We start from the raw sequence: 18,192 nt of genomic DNA, 5'->3' as shown, positions 1-18,192 counted from the left end.
ACACATGTGCCACAACTTCTTTATCCATTCATCCGATGATGGACACTTAGGTTGTTTCCATCTCTGGGCTATTGTAAATAGAGCTGCAATGAACATTTTGGTACATGACTCTTTTTGAATTATGGTTTTCTCAGGGTATATGCCCAGTAGTGGGATTGCTGGGTCATATGGTAGTTCTATTTGTAGTTTTTTAAGGAAACTCCATACTGTTCTCCATAGTGGCTGTACCAATTCACATTCCCACCAGCAGTGCAAGAGTGTTCCCTTTTCTCCACACCCTCTCCAGCATTTATTGTTTCTAGATTTTTTGATGATGGCCATTCTGACCGGTGTGAGATGATATCTCATTGTAGTTTAGATTTGCATTTCTCTAATGATTAATGATGTTGAGCATTCTTTCATGTGTTTGTTGGCAGTCTGTATATCTTCTTTGGAGAAATGTCTATTTAGGTCTTCTGCCCATTTTTGGATTGGGTTGTTTGTTTTTTTGTTATTGAGCTGCATGAGCTGCTTATAAATTTTGGAGATTAATCCTTTGTCAGTTGCTTAATTTGCAAATATTTTCTCCCATTCTGAGGGCTGTCTTTTGGTCTTGTTTATGGTTTCCTTTGCTGTTCAGAAGCTTTGAAGTTTCATTAGGTCCCATTTGTTTATTTTTGTTTTTATTTCCATTTCTCTAGGAGGTGGGTCAAAAAGGATCTTGCTGTGATTTATGTCATAGAGTGTCCTGCCTGTGTTTTCCTCTAAGAGTTTGATAGTTTCTGGCCTTACGTTTAGGTCTTTAATCCATTTTGAGCTTATTTTTGTGTCTGGTGTTAGGGAGTGATCTAATCTCATACTTTTACATGTACCTGTCCAGTTTTCCCAGCACCACTTATTGAAGAGGCTGTCCTTTCTCCACTGTACATTCCTGCCTCCTTTATCAAAGATAAGGTGACCATATGTGCATGAGTTTATCTCTGGGTGTGTCATATTTTAGATTCCACATATAAATGATATCATATGGTATTTCTCTTTCTCTTTCTGAGTTATTTAACTTAGTGTGATAATCTGTAAGTCCATCCATGTTGTTGCAAATGGCATGATTTCATTCTTTTTTATGGCTGAGTAGTAATCCATTGCATATGTATACCACATCTTTTTTATCCATTCTTCTGTCACTAGACATTTAGGTCATTTCAATGTCTTGGTTGTTGTAAATAGTGCCACAATGAACACTGGGGTGCCTGTGTTTTTTAGAATTATAGTTTTCTAAAATGGAGATTTTAAAATGCATCTAAGGATCAAATGCCTTAGATCAAGTGAGACCAAGATGATCTTGAGAGCAGGAATAATAAAAGATATCTGATGTGACTATTTTAGAGGCACACTCCCAAGGTAAAGTTTCCCTTTACTTTTTCAATTCTGAGGGGCTAGAAAATTGGTAATCAGCTTAAGAACAATCATTGTAATTTCAAGAAGGAACACTCATTCTTTATTAATTTGTAAGAATTTCGTAAGATTCTCAGTGCTGAATTGAACTTAGAAAGTGCACTGAAAGCCTGACCACTTCTGAGATAATATAGAAGATGGGAGAGATTCAAGTTAAAAGAGAAAAGGAAATGGTTAACTGTAAAGGAAAAAATAAATGAAGGCAGATAAAGCAGACCTTCATAAACTTAAGAAAATCATCTTTGTCACAAACAAGGTTTTGAGGCTCTATAGATCAGCACACTGCAATAAGCCCTATTTCCCATTCTCTGAGACTTTGTGTTGCTTTATTAATACAAAACTATTAAGGAAGAAGCTACTATTAGACAGATCTTGCATGCAACACTGAGTATACCAAGGTGGTTAAGGTATGATACACGTGTCAGTGGCTCAAAGATTAGGCACAGACAATAACAAGTGCAGAAAAATCACATACAGTGTGAGTGCATAGGGAACAGTGGGGACACCAAGGGATATCTGACTCTCATTTGAAAAGTGGAGGCATATATTCTTATCCTAGGGTGAAAGAGCAATTTATATCTTTAAAACTTAAAAAAAAATTCATGAATTTTCAAATCTACGATTGTTTAGTGATAAAATGAGGTCATGATGCAAATTTTCAAGATGACATTGCAGGCTGATACTTCTGTACTGTATTTTTCTGTTAAATCCAATATTTAAGGCAAAGAAATAATGTATCCTAATCTATAAAGACCAATTTGGCTGTCAAACAATTAGAATATTGATACCGTTTTTCTGACCACAATTTTCAAGACGAGTCCATTTTGTGTCAATTTGTGCAATCTCAATATAGGTGAGAAGATGAGGAAATATTGAAGCAAGGTGTTTCTTTCATTTTGTGTCCTTATATTTGAGTGATGTAAATCAAGAAGTGCCAAAGAGAGATCAAGATGGCAGAGGAGTAGGAAGCAGAGTTCATCTCCTTCCATAGAAACATTGAAAATACATCTACAAGTGGAACGATTCACACAGAACAGCTACTGAGTGCCAACAAAAGACCTCAGACATCTGAAAAGACAAGAAAACACAGGACCAAAGGAAAAAGAAAAAGGAATCAAGAGGACAATCATGTGCTCCCCAACCTGAGACATTCCTCTGTTGGTGGAGATGGGGGTCAGGTGCTGAAGCTCAAACTCCGGAGCTTGGTCCCAGGGAGAGGACCAGGGTTAGGTGTGGAAAGAGCCTGAAGAGGTCAGGCTGTGGCAATTGAGGGTGTACTAGGAAGAAACCTGGGCCCACCAGAGAGGCAAGGCACAACACAAGGAGAGGAGTAGGACCACCATAAGAGCTTCTTTCCCTGTGAGTGCTCCCAGGCAACAGGACACAAATTACAGGACCTCCAGGGTGGGCACGTGTCACTGCTGCCATCTTGGGCTCCAGAGGGAGGCACTGGCCGCATCTTCCAGACCAATGGGCAGACACCAGCCCCATCCCCCACTGGCTCTGTGGAAGGTCATGGACAGCTCCTGTGATTAGGAATTCCACCAGTGGGCCACAGGACCTGCCTCTGCTGACCCAGAAAGGTGAAGACAGCTCCAGCCACTAGAAATTCTCCCAGTGAGCCCCTGAGAGTCACCAGGGCCAATTGCTGGTATACCCATAGTTAAGGCAGGACTAAGGGCAGTGGCAAAAACAGTGTACCTTGTGAACCTGCAAAATGGACGAAAGGAGACACAACAGAGCTCATTCACAATTGAATAGCTCCAGAGGAGGAATACTCAGTGGCTTCTCTCCCAGAAGGAGTGCTCCAATCCCACCTATAGATGAGAATCACAGCTGTGAAACAGATCTGGGGGCCTCTGCTCCAACAACTAGGGATCAGACCCTGCCCCTAACAGGGCAGTGACAACAACAGAGCAAAGGGAGGCCCCGCTCAATATCTAGGGTTGGCTCTGGTCACCACAAAACCAATCAAACCCCCTATCAAGGAAATAATGGCAGAAGCCTCTGGACCAACCTCATCCACCAAGGAGCAGACATCTGAAACAAAAGGAATTACAATCCTGCAGCCTGTGGAAAGGAGACCACAAACACAATAAGTTTCACAAAATGAGATGACAAAGAAATATGTTGAAGACAAAGGAGCAAGATAATAACCTACAAGAACAACTAAAGGAAGAGGAGATAGGCAATCTACCTGAAAAAGAATTCAGAGTAATGATAATAAAGATGATCCAAGATCTCGGAAATAGAATGGAGGTAAGGATCGAGAAGATACAAGTCCAACAAAGACTTAGAAGAATTAAAGAACAAACAAACCGAGATGAACAAGACAATAACTGAAATGGAAAATAAACTAGAAGGAATAAATAGCAGAATAACTGAGGCAGAAGTAGATAAGTGACCTGGAAGACAGAATTGTGGAAATCTCTGTGCAAGACAGAAAAATAATTAAAAAAAAAAGAATGAAGAGAAATGAGGACAGTCTCAGAGTCACTGGGACACCATTATAGGCACCAACATTCGAATTATATGAGTCCCAGAAGAGAAAGGGTCTGAGAAAAGAGATGCAAAGAGATAACAGTCAAAAACTTCCCTAACATGGGAAAGGAAGTAGTCACCCATGTCTAGGAAATGCAGAGAGCCCCATACAGGATAAACCCAAGGAGGAACACATGGAGACACATGTTAATCAAACTAACAAACATTAAATGCAAAGAAAAAAAAATAAAAGCAACAAGGGAAAAGCAACAAATAACATATAAGTGAATCCCCATAAGGTTATCAGCTGATTTTTTCAGCAGAAACTCTGCAGGCCAAGAGGGAGTGGCATAATATATTTAAAGTGATGAAAGGGAAAAAACTACACCAAAGAATACTCTAACAAGCAAGGTTCTGATTCATATTTGATGGAGAAATCAAAAGCTTTACAGAGAAGCAAAAGCGATGAGAATTCAGCACCACCAAACCAGATTTACAACGACTGCTACAGAAACTTCTCTAGGCAGGAAACACAAGAGAAGAGAACAAAAGAGGAAGGGAAGAAGAAAGACATACAAAAAGAAACCCAAAACAATTAAGAAAATGGAAATAGGAACATACATATCAATAATTACCTTAAATGTAAATGGATTAAATGCTCCAACCAAAAGACACAAACTGGCTAAATGGATAAAAAAAAAAAAATGACCCATATATATGCTGTCTGCAAGAGACCCACTTCAGACCTATGGACACATACAGACTGAAAGTGAGAGGATGGAAAAAGATATTCCACACAAATGGAAATCAAAAGGAATCTGGAGGAGATATACTCATATCAGACAAAATAGGCTTTAAAATAAAGATTGTTACAAAAGACAAGGAAAAACACAACATAATGATAAAGTGTTCAATGCAAGAAGAAGATACAGCAATTGTAAATATATATGCACGCAACATAGGAGCACCTCAATATATAAGGCAAATGCTAACAGCCATGAAAGGGGAAATTGACAGTAACACAATAATGGTGGGGGACTTTAACACCCCACATACACCAAAGGACAGATCATCCAGACAGAAAATGAATAAGGAAAACACAACCCTTAAATGACACATAGACCAGGTAGTCTTAATTGATATTTATAGGACATTCCATCTGAAAGCAGCAGAATACACTTTCTTCTCAAGTGCACAGTCTCCAGGATAGATCACATCATGGGTCACAAATCAAGTCTCAGTAAATTAAAGAAAATTGAAATCATATCAAGCATCTTTTCTGACCACAATGCTATGAGATTAGAAATCAATTACAGGGGGAAAAAACCTGTAAAAAACACAAACACATGGAGGTTAAACAATATGATACTAAATAACCAATGGATCACTGAAGAAATCAAAGAGGAAAAAAAAATACCTAGAGAAAAATGACAAAGAAAAAAATGATGAGCCAAAACCTATGGGATGCAGCAAAAGCAGTTATGAGAGAGAAGTTTATGGCAATACAATCTTACCTAAGAAAAAAGAAAAATCTCAAATAAACAACCTAACCTTACACCTAAACAGAGAAAGAAGAACAAACAAAACCCAAAGTTAGTTGAAGGAAAGAAGTCATAAAGATCAGAGCAGATATAAATGAAATAGAGATGAAGAAAACAATAGCAGAGATCAATGAAAGTAAAAGCTGTTCTTTGAGAAGATAAAGAAAATTGATAAACCGTTAGCCAGACTCGTGAAGAAAAATAGGGAAAGGACTCAAATCAATAAAATTAGAAATGAAAAAGGAAAAGTTACAACTGACACCACAGAAATACAAAGGATCATAAGATACTATTACAAGCAATTATATGCCAATAAAATGGACAAGCTTGAAGAAATGGACAAATTCTTAGAAAAGTACAATCTTCCAACACTGAACCAGGAAGAAACAGAAGATATGAGCAGAAAAATCACAAGTACTGAAATTGAAACTGTTATTTAAAAAATTTCCAAAAAACAGAAATCCAGGACCAGATGGCTTGGCAGGTGAATTCTATCAAAAATTTAGAGAAGAGCTAACACCTGTCCTTCTCAAACTCTTCCAAAAAATTGCACAGGAAGGAAGACTCCCAAGCTCATTCTACGAGGTCACCATCACCCTGATACCAAAACCAGACAAAGATATCACAAAAAAGAAAATTACAGGCCAATATCACTGATGAACATAGATGTAAAAATCCTCAACAAAATATTAGCACACTGAATCCAACAACACACTAAAAGGATCATACACCATGATCAAGTGGGATTTATCCCAGGGAGGCAAGGATTCTTTAATATACATAAATCAATCAACATGATATGGCACATCAACAAATTGAAGAATAAAAGTCATAGGATAAGCTCAATAGATGCAGAAAAATCTTTTGACAAAATTCAACACCCATTAATAATAAAAACTCTCCAGAAAATGGGCATAGAGGGAGCCTAACTCAACATAAAAAGGCCACATATGACAAACCCACAGCAAAATCATTATCGATGGTGAAAAACTGAAGGCATTTCCCCTAAGATCAGGAATAAGACAAGGATGTCCACTCTCACCACTTTTATTCAACATAATTTTGGAAGTCCTAACCATGGTAAATAGAGAATAAAAAGAAATAAAAGGAATCCAAATTGGAAAACAAGAAGTAAAACTGTCACCATTTCCAGATGACATGATACTATACATAGAAAATCCTAAAGATTTTCTTAGGATTTTCTGAACTCCAGAAAACTACTGGAGTTCAGCAAAGAATCTGGTAAAGTTTCAGGATACAAAATTAATACACAGAAAGCTCTTGCATTCCTATATGCTAACAACAAAAGTTCAGAAAGAGAAATCAAGGAAACAAACTCATTTACCATTGCAACAAAAAGAATAAAACAGCTAAGAATAAACCTACCTAAGGAGGCAAAAACCTGTACTCAGAAAACTATAAGATACTGATGAACAATATAAAAGATGACACAAACAGATGGAGAGACATACCATGTACTTGGATTGCAAGAATCAATATTGTTAAAATGACTATACTACCCAAAGTAATCTACAGATTTAATGCAATCTCTATCAAATTACCAAAGGCATTTTTCACAGAATTAGAACAAAAAATTTTACGGTTTGTTTGGAAACACAACAGACACCGAATAGCCAAAGTGATCTTGAGAGAGAAAAACAGAGCTGGAGGTATCAGGCTCGATGACTTCAGACTATACTACAAAGCTACAGTCATCAAAACAGTATGGTACTGGCACAAAAACAGAAATATAGATCAATGGAACAACATAGAAAGCCCAGAAATGAACCCATGCACCTATGATCAACTAATATATGATAACGGAGGCAAGACTATAAAATAGAGGAAAGACAGTCTCTTCAATAAATGGTGCTTGGAAAACTGGACAGCCACTTGTAAAACAAATGAAATTGTGGGGGGGGGGCTTGCCTGGTGGCACAGTGATTGAGAGTCCGCCTGTCGATGCAGGGGACACGGGCTCGTGACCTGGTCCGGGAAGATCCCACATGCCACGGAGCGGCTAGGCCCGTGAGCCATGGCCGCTGAGCCTGTGCATCCAGAGCCTGTGCTCCGCAAAAGGAGAAGACACAACAGTGAGAGGCCTGCGTACGGCAAAAAAAAAAAAAAAAAAAAAAAAATTGGAACACTTTTATCACTACAGACAAAAATGAACTCAAAATCGATTAAAGACCTAAATGTAAGACTGAATACTATGAAACTCATAGGGAAAAACATAGGCAGAACACTCTCTGACATAAATCACAGCAATATATTTTTTGACCCATCTCCCAGAGTAATAGAAGTAAAAGCAAAAAGCAAGGAGTGGGACCTAATTAAACTCAAAAGCTTTTGCACAGCAAAAGAAGCCATAATCAAAATGAAAAGGCAACCAACTAAATGGGAGAAAATATTTGCAAGTGATGCGACCAAGAAAGGATTAGTCTCCAAATTTTACAAGCAGCTCCTGTGACTCAATACCATAAAAACAAACAACCCAAGCAAAAAAATATGCAGAAGACCTAAAAAGATATTTCTCCAAAGAAGACATGCAGATGGCCAAGAGGCACATGAAAATATGTTCAACATCACTCATTATTAGAGAAATGCAAATCAGAACTACAATATCACCTCACATCAGTCAGAATGGCCATCATAAAAAAGTCTACAAAACAATAAATGCTGGAAAGGGTATGAAGAAAAGGGAACCCTCCTACACTGTTGGTGGGAATGTAAATTGGTACAGCCACTGTGGAGAACAGTATGGAGGTTCCCTGAAAAACTAAAAATAGAGCTACCATATGAACCAGCTCCCACTCCTGGGCAAATATCTGGAGAAAACCAAGGTTCAAAAGGATTCATGCACCCTGATGTTCACTGCAGTGCTGTTTACAGTAGCCAAGATTTGGAAACAACCTAAATGTCTATTGACAGATAAATGGATATACATATATACAATGGAATATTACTCAACCACTAATAAGAATGAAGTAATGTTGAATCTTTTTTTTCTTAGGATCATGTTGGCTATTTGGGGCCTTTTGCCGTTTGATACATATTTTAGGTTATTTTTGCTCTGGTTCTGTGACAAGTGCCGTTGATATTTTAATACAGTTTGCATTGAATCAGTAGATTGCTTTGGGTAGTATGAACATTTTAACGGTAGTATTCTTCCACTCCATGAGCACAATATATCTTTCTATTTATGTCATCTTCAAATTCTTTCATAAATGTCTTATAGTTTTCAGCGTACAGGTGATTCAAGTACTTGGTTTAATTTATTACTAGGTATAGAATTCTTTTTGATGCAATTCATAAATGGGATTTTCTTAATTTCTCTTTTTGATAGTTCATTATTAGTGTATATCAACACAACAGATTATATATATATATATATATATATATATATATATATATATATATATATATAGTTTATTATCCTGCAAATTTATACTGAATTCATTATTAGTTCTAATAGTTTTGTGTGTGTGTGTGTGTGTGTGTGTGTGGAGTCCTTAGGGTTTTCTATATAAAGTATCTTGTCATCTGCAAGTAGTGACTGTTTTAATTTTCCTTTCCAATTCATCTCTTCCTTCTCTAATTGCTGTGGCTAGGACTTTGACTAATATGTTGAATAAAAGTGGCATGAGTGGGCATCCTTGTCTTATTCATGGTCTTAGAAGAAATACTTTCAGCTTTCCACCATTGAGTATCATGTTAGTTGTGGGTTTCTCATATATGACCTTTATTATGTTGAGGTATGTTCCCTCTTACACCCACTTTCTTGATAGTTTTATCATAAATGAATGTTGTATTTTGTCAAATGCTTTTTCTGCATCTATTGAAATGATCGTATTTTTATCTTTTGTTTTGTTAATGTGGAGTCATGTTGACTGATTTGCAGATTCTGAGCCAGCCTGCATCCTTGGGATAGATCCCACTTGATCATGGTGTATGATCCTTTTAATGTATTGTTGAACTCCGTTTGGTAATGTTTTATTGAGGATTTTTGCATCTGTGTTCTTTAGGGATATTGGCCTTTAATTTTTTTTTTGTAGTGTCTTTATCTGATTTGGTTATCATGGTAATGTTGGCCTCATAGAATAAGTTTGTAAGTTTTCCTTCCTGTTCAATATTTAGTAATAGTTTGGAAAGATAAGTATTAAATGATTTAAAATTTTATAAAATTTACCTGTGAAGTCATCTCTGGTCCTGGACTTTGGTTTGTTGAGAGTTTTTTGATTAATGATTCAATTTTATTAGTAGTGATAAGTCTGTACAGATTTTTTTCTATTTCTTAGTGATTCAATCTTGGAAGATTGTACATTTCTAGGAATTTATCTATTTCTTCTAAGTTGTCCAATATTGGTGTAGATTTGTTTGTAGTAATCTCTTGTGATCCTTTGTATTTCAGTGGTGTCAGTAGTAACTTATCCTATATCTGATTTTATTTATTTGGACCCTCTCTCTTTTTTCTTGATGAGTCTGGATAAAAGTTTATCAATTTTGATTACATTTTCTAAGAACCAGTTCTTAGTTTCATTTATTGTTTATTTTAGTCTCTATTTCATTTATTTCTACTCTGATTTTTTTTTTTTTTTTTTTTTTTTTTTTTTTTGCGGTATGCAGAACTCTCACTGTTGTGGCCTCTCCCATTGCAGAGCACAGGCTCTGGACGCACAGGCTCAGCAGCCATGGCTCATGGGCCCAGCCACTTGGCGGCATGTGGGATCCTCCCGGATTGGGGCATGAACCCGTGTCCCCTGCATTGGCAGGCGGGCTGTCAACCACTGCACCACCAGGGAAGCCCTCTACTCTGATGTTTATTACTTCCTTCCTTCTATTAACTTTGGGATTTGTCTGTTATTTTCTTCTAGTTCCTTTAGGTGTAAGGTTAAATTATTTATTTGACATTTTTCTTGTTTCCTGAGGTAGGCCTATATTGTTATAGGCCTATATAAAATTCCCTCATAGAACTGCTTTTGCTGTGTCCCATAGAGTTTGGAACATGGTATTTCCATTTTTTTATTTGTCTCCAGGGATTTTTTAATTTCCTTTTTTATCTCTTCAGTGGCCCATTTGTTGTTTAGTAGCATGTAGTTTAGCCTCCATGCGTTTGTTTTTTGCAGTATTTTTTTTCTTGTAATTGATTTCTAGTCTCATAGTGTTGAGGTTGGAAAAGATGTTCAATAAAATTTCAGTCTTCTTAAATTAACTGAGACTTGTTTTGTGGTCTAACATGTGATCTATTCTAGAGAATATACCATGTGCATTTGAAGGAAAATTCGTATTCTGCCATTTTGGGGTAGAATGTTCTGTAGATATCTATTTAGTTCATCTGGCCAAATGTGTCATTTAAGGCTAGTGTTTCCTTACTGATTTTCTCTCTGGATGATATATCCTTTGATGTAAGTGGGATGTTAAAACCCCCTACCATCATTGTATTACTGTAAATATGTCCCTTTATGTCTGTTAATATTTGCTTTATTTTGATGTGCCCCTATGTGGGTGCAAGGAAGAGCCTCTTAAGGGAAGTTGTTGGGAGCTTCCAAAGGTACCTACACTTCCTAATGTCTTCTCAGATGTTTAACTGTTAGCTACTGCTTGTCTGTGGAACCATGGAAGACCAGGGAAACTGCACCAAAAATATCCTTTCCTTGCTGTCTTCTGAGCTCCGTAAGCTATGAAACTGTGACACACACACACACACACACACACACACACACACACACACACACACACAGACTGTGAGCTGTATGGGACTTTGATCAGTGGTGAGCAATTCAGTGCACTATAACGGTACATGTGTGCTACAGTTTCATCTGGTAGAAGAAAATTAGAACAGCAACAGAGTGAAGCAGAGATGAGAGCTGAGAGAGACAAACCTTCTGATAGCATTTGAGCCTCTGGAGCCAGTTATCTCTGAAGCAAGATCCAAGTCTGCCCTTCTCAGTTATATGAATCAACAAATGTTCTTAAGTTAGATATATTTCTGTTGCAAATGAAGGTGTCTTAACACAGAAACTGGAACCAAACTGTGAGTGACAGACCTAATGTGTAGAACTGCTTAAGTCAAGATAGGAAAGTTTTCCCTATGTTTGACTAAAAATAGGAACTTCACGAACTTGGTAGAAAGGTGTCAGAATATTGGAGTGTGAACTGGGAAAGCCTGATGCCCCAAAGCCTTTCCACACACTTACACCACTGCAACCCCTGTAGCCTCTGCCTAACATGTCGGTTCCTATCCCTCCTCATTACCAGCTTTGGACACATCTTGGGGGTAAAGGAAGCTCCACATTGTTATACTTTTTCTAAGAGATGTAGTTGGAGGAAGGATCAAGATGGTGGAGTAAAAGGACATGGAGCTCACCTCCCCCCACAAATACATCAAAAATACATCTACATGTGGAATAATTCTTACTGAAAACTAACTGGAAGCTCACAAAAGTACTCCTGTACAACCTAGGCTGTAAGAAAGATACACACATAATCAGTAAGAAAGGAAGAAAAACACTTGAGTTGGAACCCCTGCCCCTAGGAGGGGACTCAGAGGAAAAGGGAGATTACACAGGTGGACATCTGCCCTGGGGAGTGAGCGTTTCAAGCCACATATTAGGCATCCCAATCCTGGAGGCCTAGGCAAAAGAGATAAGCCCCCTTCCCTGCTTGAAGGACCGCTGGGACAAATAAAAGGGCTGGGGGAAGGCTGGATTTTGCTAGTGAGGAGCATGCATGCACTGGCTAGCCCCTGAGGCATGGAAGAGAGAGATCTGCTCTAGTGGTTGCCAGTTTCCTATGACTATCTTGCCATGCACCTCAGCCCAAGCCAAAGGAACACTTCAGCCTTGCTCACTCCATGCCACAGTGCAACACTGGATCTGGGGCACCCACTATGAGGGAAAAGACTCAACTACAGGACACAGAGGTGAGTTGGTCCCAGGATAGAACCTGGATGGGACAGTGGCAGCCATTGTTGGTGTTTACTCAAGCAGCACCTCAAAAGAAGGCCAGATCTCTGATGGTGGCCACTCCAACACAGCTCACCTCCTGATACATGCCATGAGTCCACGTGGGCCCCTGCCAGCCCTGTGGAGTGGTTTCACAATAGGCCAGGGACATTGGAAATAGAGGGAAGTGATTGGTTGTGAGGGACAGAGGGGACTGGCACCTGAGGCTGCATCTGAGCAGAGCCACAGGTGCCTACATAAACAACACATCTGACCTCTGTCTGTACATGGGACCCACTTGCTTCAGCACTTCCCTATTCTGGGACAGAGTTTTCAGTATGGGGAGGGGAAAAACAGACACTTAAAGGGAACAGGACTACCTCAGGCCCGACCCTCAGGGTTTCTGATCCAGCAACTTGGGATCAGACTCCATCCATGACAGGGCAGTGATGGTCACTTAGCAGAAAAAGTCCCACCTCATACCCAGCACTGGCTTTAGATCCTCTATTTCCAGCCCTACCCCCTACCAAGGTGATAGCTGCCAGCACATCCTGAGAAAAAGGTGACTTATTTCACATCAAATCCAGCTCTTCCACCAATAGCATTAGAAGCACACAGTCTGTATAGGGACACTCCCACATAAGACACCCTTTCAAGACTGCATAGGTAACTGTTTTACCTAAACTCTTAGAGGCAAGAAAGTTAAGAAAAATGAAAAGGCAGAGGAACTACTCTCAATAGAAAGAGCAAGAGAAAAGCCCTGAAAAAAGAAACAATGAAACAGAAATAAACAATTTACCAAATAAAGAATTCAAAACATTGGGCTTCCCTGGTGGCGCAGTGTTTGAGAGTCCGCCTGCCAATGAAGTGGACACAGGTTCGTGCCCCGGTCCAGGAAGATCCCACATGCCTTGGAGCAGCTAGGCCCGTGAGACATGGCCACTGAGTCTGCATGTCTGGAGCCTGTGTTCCGCAATGGGAGAGGGCACAACAGTGAGAGGCTCACGTACCGCAAAGAAACAAAAACCAAAACCCAAAAAAAAATTGGTAATAAAAATGTTAACTGAATTAAGGAAAAGAATTGATGTAAACAGTGAACATTTTAACAAGGAACTAGAAAATATGATAAAGATCCAATCAGAAATGAACACCTCAGTAGCTGAAATAAAAAGCACTCTAGAAGAAATGAATGGCAGACTAAGTGATACAGAAAAACAAAGAAGTGATCTGGAAGATAGAATAATGGAAATCACTCAATCAGAACAGCAGAAAGAAAAACAAAATTTTTAAAAATAGAAAGCAATTTAAGAGATCTCTCGGATAATATTAAGCATACTAATATTCGCATTATAGGAGTCTCAGAAGAAGAGAGAGTAAGGGGATCAAAAAAGTATTTAAGGAAATTAAGGCTGAAAACGTCCCAAACCTAAAGAAGAAAAGATTTCAGGCACAGGAAGCACAGAGGGTCCCAAACAAGATGAACACAAACAGATCCATACCAAGCCACATCATAATTAACTGGCAAGAGTTAAAGATAAAGATTCTAAAGGCAGCAAGAGAAAAACAAAGAATCATATACAAGAGAATCCTCATAAGGCTATCAGCTGGTTTCTGTACAAGTCAGAAGGAAGTGAAATGATATATTCAAAGTCTGAAAGGGAAAACCTTGCAACTTAGGATACTCTACCCAGCAAGACTGTCATTTAGAATAGAAGGAGAGATAAAGAACTTTCCACACAAGCAGAAACTAAAAGAGCTCATCAATACTAAACGTACCCTAAAAGAAGTGTTGAAGAGTCTTCTCTAAGTGGAAAAGAAGTAAGAATCTATAGGAAAGGGAAAATCTCACTAGAAAAGGGAAATATATAGTAAGGACTGAGGATCAACCACTGAAATAAGCCATTTTGTAGATTAAAAGACAAAAAAATTGTATAAGCAATTATAACTATAATAAACAGTTAAAGATTAAGCATGAAGATATAAAACATGGCACAAAAACACAAAATGTGGGGAAAGGGGTTAAAAATGTACCTTTTTTAGAGTTTGTTTGAACTTAAGTGACTACCAGTTTAAAACAAGCAGATATAATTATAGGTAAACATATATGAACCACATGGTAACCACAAATCAAAAACCTATAATAGATAAACAGAAACTAAAAAGAAAGGAGCACAAGCATACTACCAAAGAAAATTATCAAACCTCAAAGAAGAAAAGAAAAAGAACTACAAAATAACCAGAGAGCAAGTAATAAAATGACAATATGTACCTACCTATCAATAATTACTTTAAAGGTCAATGAACTAAATGCTCTGATCGAAAGACATATGCTGGATGACTGGATTAAAAAAAAAAGACCCTTCCATATGTGGCCTATAACAGACATCTTAGGACAAAAGACAGAGACAGACTGAAAGTGAGGGGACGGAAAAAGATATTTCATGCAAACAGAAACAACAAGAAAGCAAGAGAAGCAGTACTCACATCAGATAAAATAGACTTTAAAACAAAATCTATAATAAAAGGCAAAGAAGGGCATTATATAATGATAAAAGGATAAATACAAGAAGAGGATATAACAGTCTTTAACATATATGCACCTAATATAGGAGCACCTAATTACATAAAGTAAATGCTAACAGACATAAAGGGAGAAATTGGCAATAATACAATAATAGTAGGGGACTTTAACACCTCACTGACATCAGTGGACAGACTATCCAGAAATCTGGACAGAAAATTAATAAGGAAAGAGTGATCTTAAATGACACAGTAGACCAACTGGATTTAATAGATATGTACAGGATATTCAATCCAAAAACAGCATAATACATATTCTTTTCAAGTGCACACCTTCTCCAGGGTAGATCACATGCTAGGCCACAAAAAAATTTCAACAAATTTCAAAGGATAGAAATTATATCAAACATTTTTTCAAACAAAAATGGTATAAAACTGGAAATCAATTACAGAAAGAAAAAACAAACATGTGGAGACTAAGCATGCTACTAAAAAACCAATGGGTAAATGAAGAAATCAAAGAGGAAATCAGAAAATACCTTGAGACAAATGAAAATGGAAACAGAACACTTCAAAATCTATGGGATGCCACAAAATCAGTTCTAAGAGGGACGTGTATAGCAATTCAGGCTTTCCTCTAGAAACAAGAAACATCTCAAGTAAACAACCTAACCTATCACTTAAAGGAATCAGAAAAAGGAAAAAAAAAAAGCCAAAGGCCAAAGTCAGCAGAAGGAAGGAAATAATAAAGATCAGAAAGGAAATAGAGATCAAAAAAGAAAAGACCAATGAAACCAAGAACTGGTTTTTTGAAAAGATAAAGTTGATAAACCTCTAGCCAGGTTCACCAAAAAGAAAAGAGAGGACTCAAACAAAATAAGAAATGAAAGAAAAATAATGACTAATACCACAGAGATATAAAAATATTATAAGAGAATACTAAGAACAGTTATAGGCCAACAAATTGGACAACCTAGAAGAACTGGACAAATTTCTAGAAATATACAACCAGCCAAGACTGAATCAAGAAGAAACAGACAATTGGAACAGACCAATTGCTACTAGTGAAATTGAATTTGTAGTAATTAAAAAAAAAACCTCCCAGCAAACAAAAGTTCAGAACCATATGGTTTCATAGAGGAATTCTACCAAACATATAAGGAAGAACTAGTACCTAACCTTCTCAAGCTAGTCTGAAAAATTGAAGAGGCCACCATTACCCTGACACCAAACCAAAGACACTACAAACAAACAAACAAAAAAAATTACAAGCCAATATCTTTGATGAATATAGATGCAGAAACCCTCAATAAAATATTAGCAAAGCAAATTCAATAATATATAAAAAGGATCATATATGATGATCAAGTGGGATTTATTCCAGGGATGGAATATTCACAAATCAATCAATGTAATACACCATGGTAACAAAAGGAAGGATAAAATCACATGATCATCTCAATAGATGCAGAGAAAGCATTTGACAAAATTCAACACCAATTCATGATAAAAACTCTCATCAAAGTTGGTATAGCAGGAACACACCTCAACATAATAAAGTCCATTTATGACAAATTCACAGCTAATATCATACTCTGGTAAAATGCTGAAAGTCTTTCTTCTAAATTCATGATCAAGATGCCCAGTCTTGCCACTCCTGTTTAACATAGTATTGGAAGTCCTAGCCACAATAATCAGACAAGAAAAAGAAATAAAAGGCATCCAAATTGGAAGGGAAGAAGTAAAACTGTCACTATTTGCAGATGACATAACACTTTATATAGAGAACCCTAAAGTCTCCACCCCAAAACTATTAGAACTAATAAATAAATTCAGCAATGTCACAGGATACAAGATTAATATACAAAAATCTGTTGTTTTTCTATGCACTAATAATGAACTATCAGAAAGAGAAAGTAAAAAAAAATCCTGTTTAAAATTGCATCAAAGAGAATAAAATACCTAGGAATAAACTTAAACAAGGAGTTAAAAGGCCTATACTCTGAAAACTATAAAACACTGATGAAGGAAATTGAATATGTTACAAAGAAATGAAAGATATCCCATGCTCTTAGATTGGAAGAATTAATAATGTCAAAAGTGCCATACTGCCCAAAGCAATCTACAGCTACAATGTGATTCCTATCAAAATACCCATGACATTTTTCACAGTATTAGAACAAATAATCCTAAAGTTCATGTGGAACCATAAAGGCCCCAAATTACCAAAGCAATCTTGAGAAAAAGAACAGAGTTGGAGGTATCATGCTCACAGACTTCAGACTATACTGCGTGGTACTGGCACAAAAACAGACATATAGATAAATGGAACAGAATAGAAGGCCCAAGAATAAACCAACACACCTACGGTCAATTAATCTATGACAAAGGAAGCAAGAATATACAATGGAAAAAAGACAGTGGTCTTCAATAAATTGTGCAGGGAAAACTGGACAGCTACATATAAAAGAATAAAATTAGAACACTTCCACACACCACATACAAAAATAAACTCAAAATAGATTAAATACCTAAATGAAAGACCATACACCATAAAACTCCCAGAAGAGAACATAGGCAGAACACTCTTTGACATAAATGATAGTAATATTTTTTGGACCTGTCTGTCTCCTAAGGCAAAATAAATAAAAGCAAAAATAAACAAATAGGACCTAATTAAATTTAAAAGCTTTGGCACAGCAAAGGAAACCATCAAAAAAAATGAAAAGACAACCTATGCAATGGGAGAAAATATTTGCAAATGATATGACTGACAAGCAGTTAACATCCAAAATATACAAACAGTTCATACAACTCAATAAAAAAAAAACCCAAACAACCCATTCAAAAAATGGGCAGAAAATCTGAATAGATATTTTTCTAAAGAAGACACACAGATAGCAAAAAGGCACGTGAAAAGATGCTTGACATCAATAATTATTTGAGAAATGCAAAACAAAAATGAGATATCACCTAACACCTGTCAGAATGGCTATCACCAAAAAGTCTACAAATAAATGTTGGAGAGAATTGGGAGAAAAGGGAACACTTGTACACTGTTGGTGGACTGTAAATTGGTGCAGCCACTATAGGAAACAGGATGGTGGTTCCTAAATAAACTAAAAATAGGACTACCATATGATCCAGCAATTCCATTCCTGGGTATATATCCAGAAAAAAATGAAAACACTAATTCGAAAAGATACGTGCAGCCCAATGTTCACAGCAACACTATTAAAATAGCCAAGATATGTAAGCAACCCCAGTGCCCCTCA

This window comes from Tursiops truncatus, chromosome 14, assembly GCF_011762595.2.
Source record: "Tursiops truncatus isolate mTurTru1 chromosome 14, mTurTru1.mat.Y, whole genome shotgun sequence".
Classification (NCBI taxonomy): Eukaryota; Metazoa; Chordata; class Mammalia; order Artiodactyla; family Delphinidae; genus Tursiops; species Tursiops truncatus.
Note: the sequence above shows the minus strand (reverse complement) of the source record.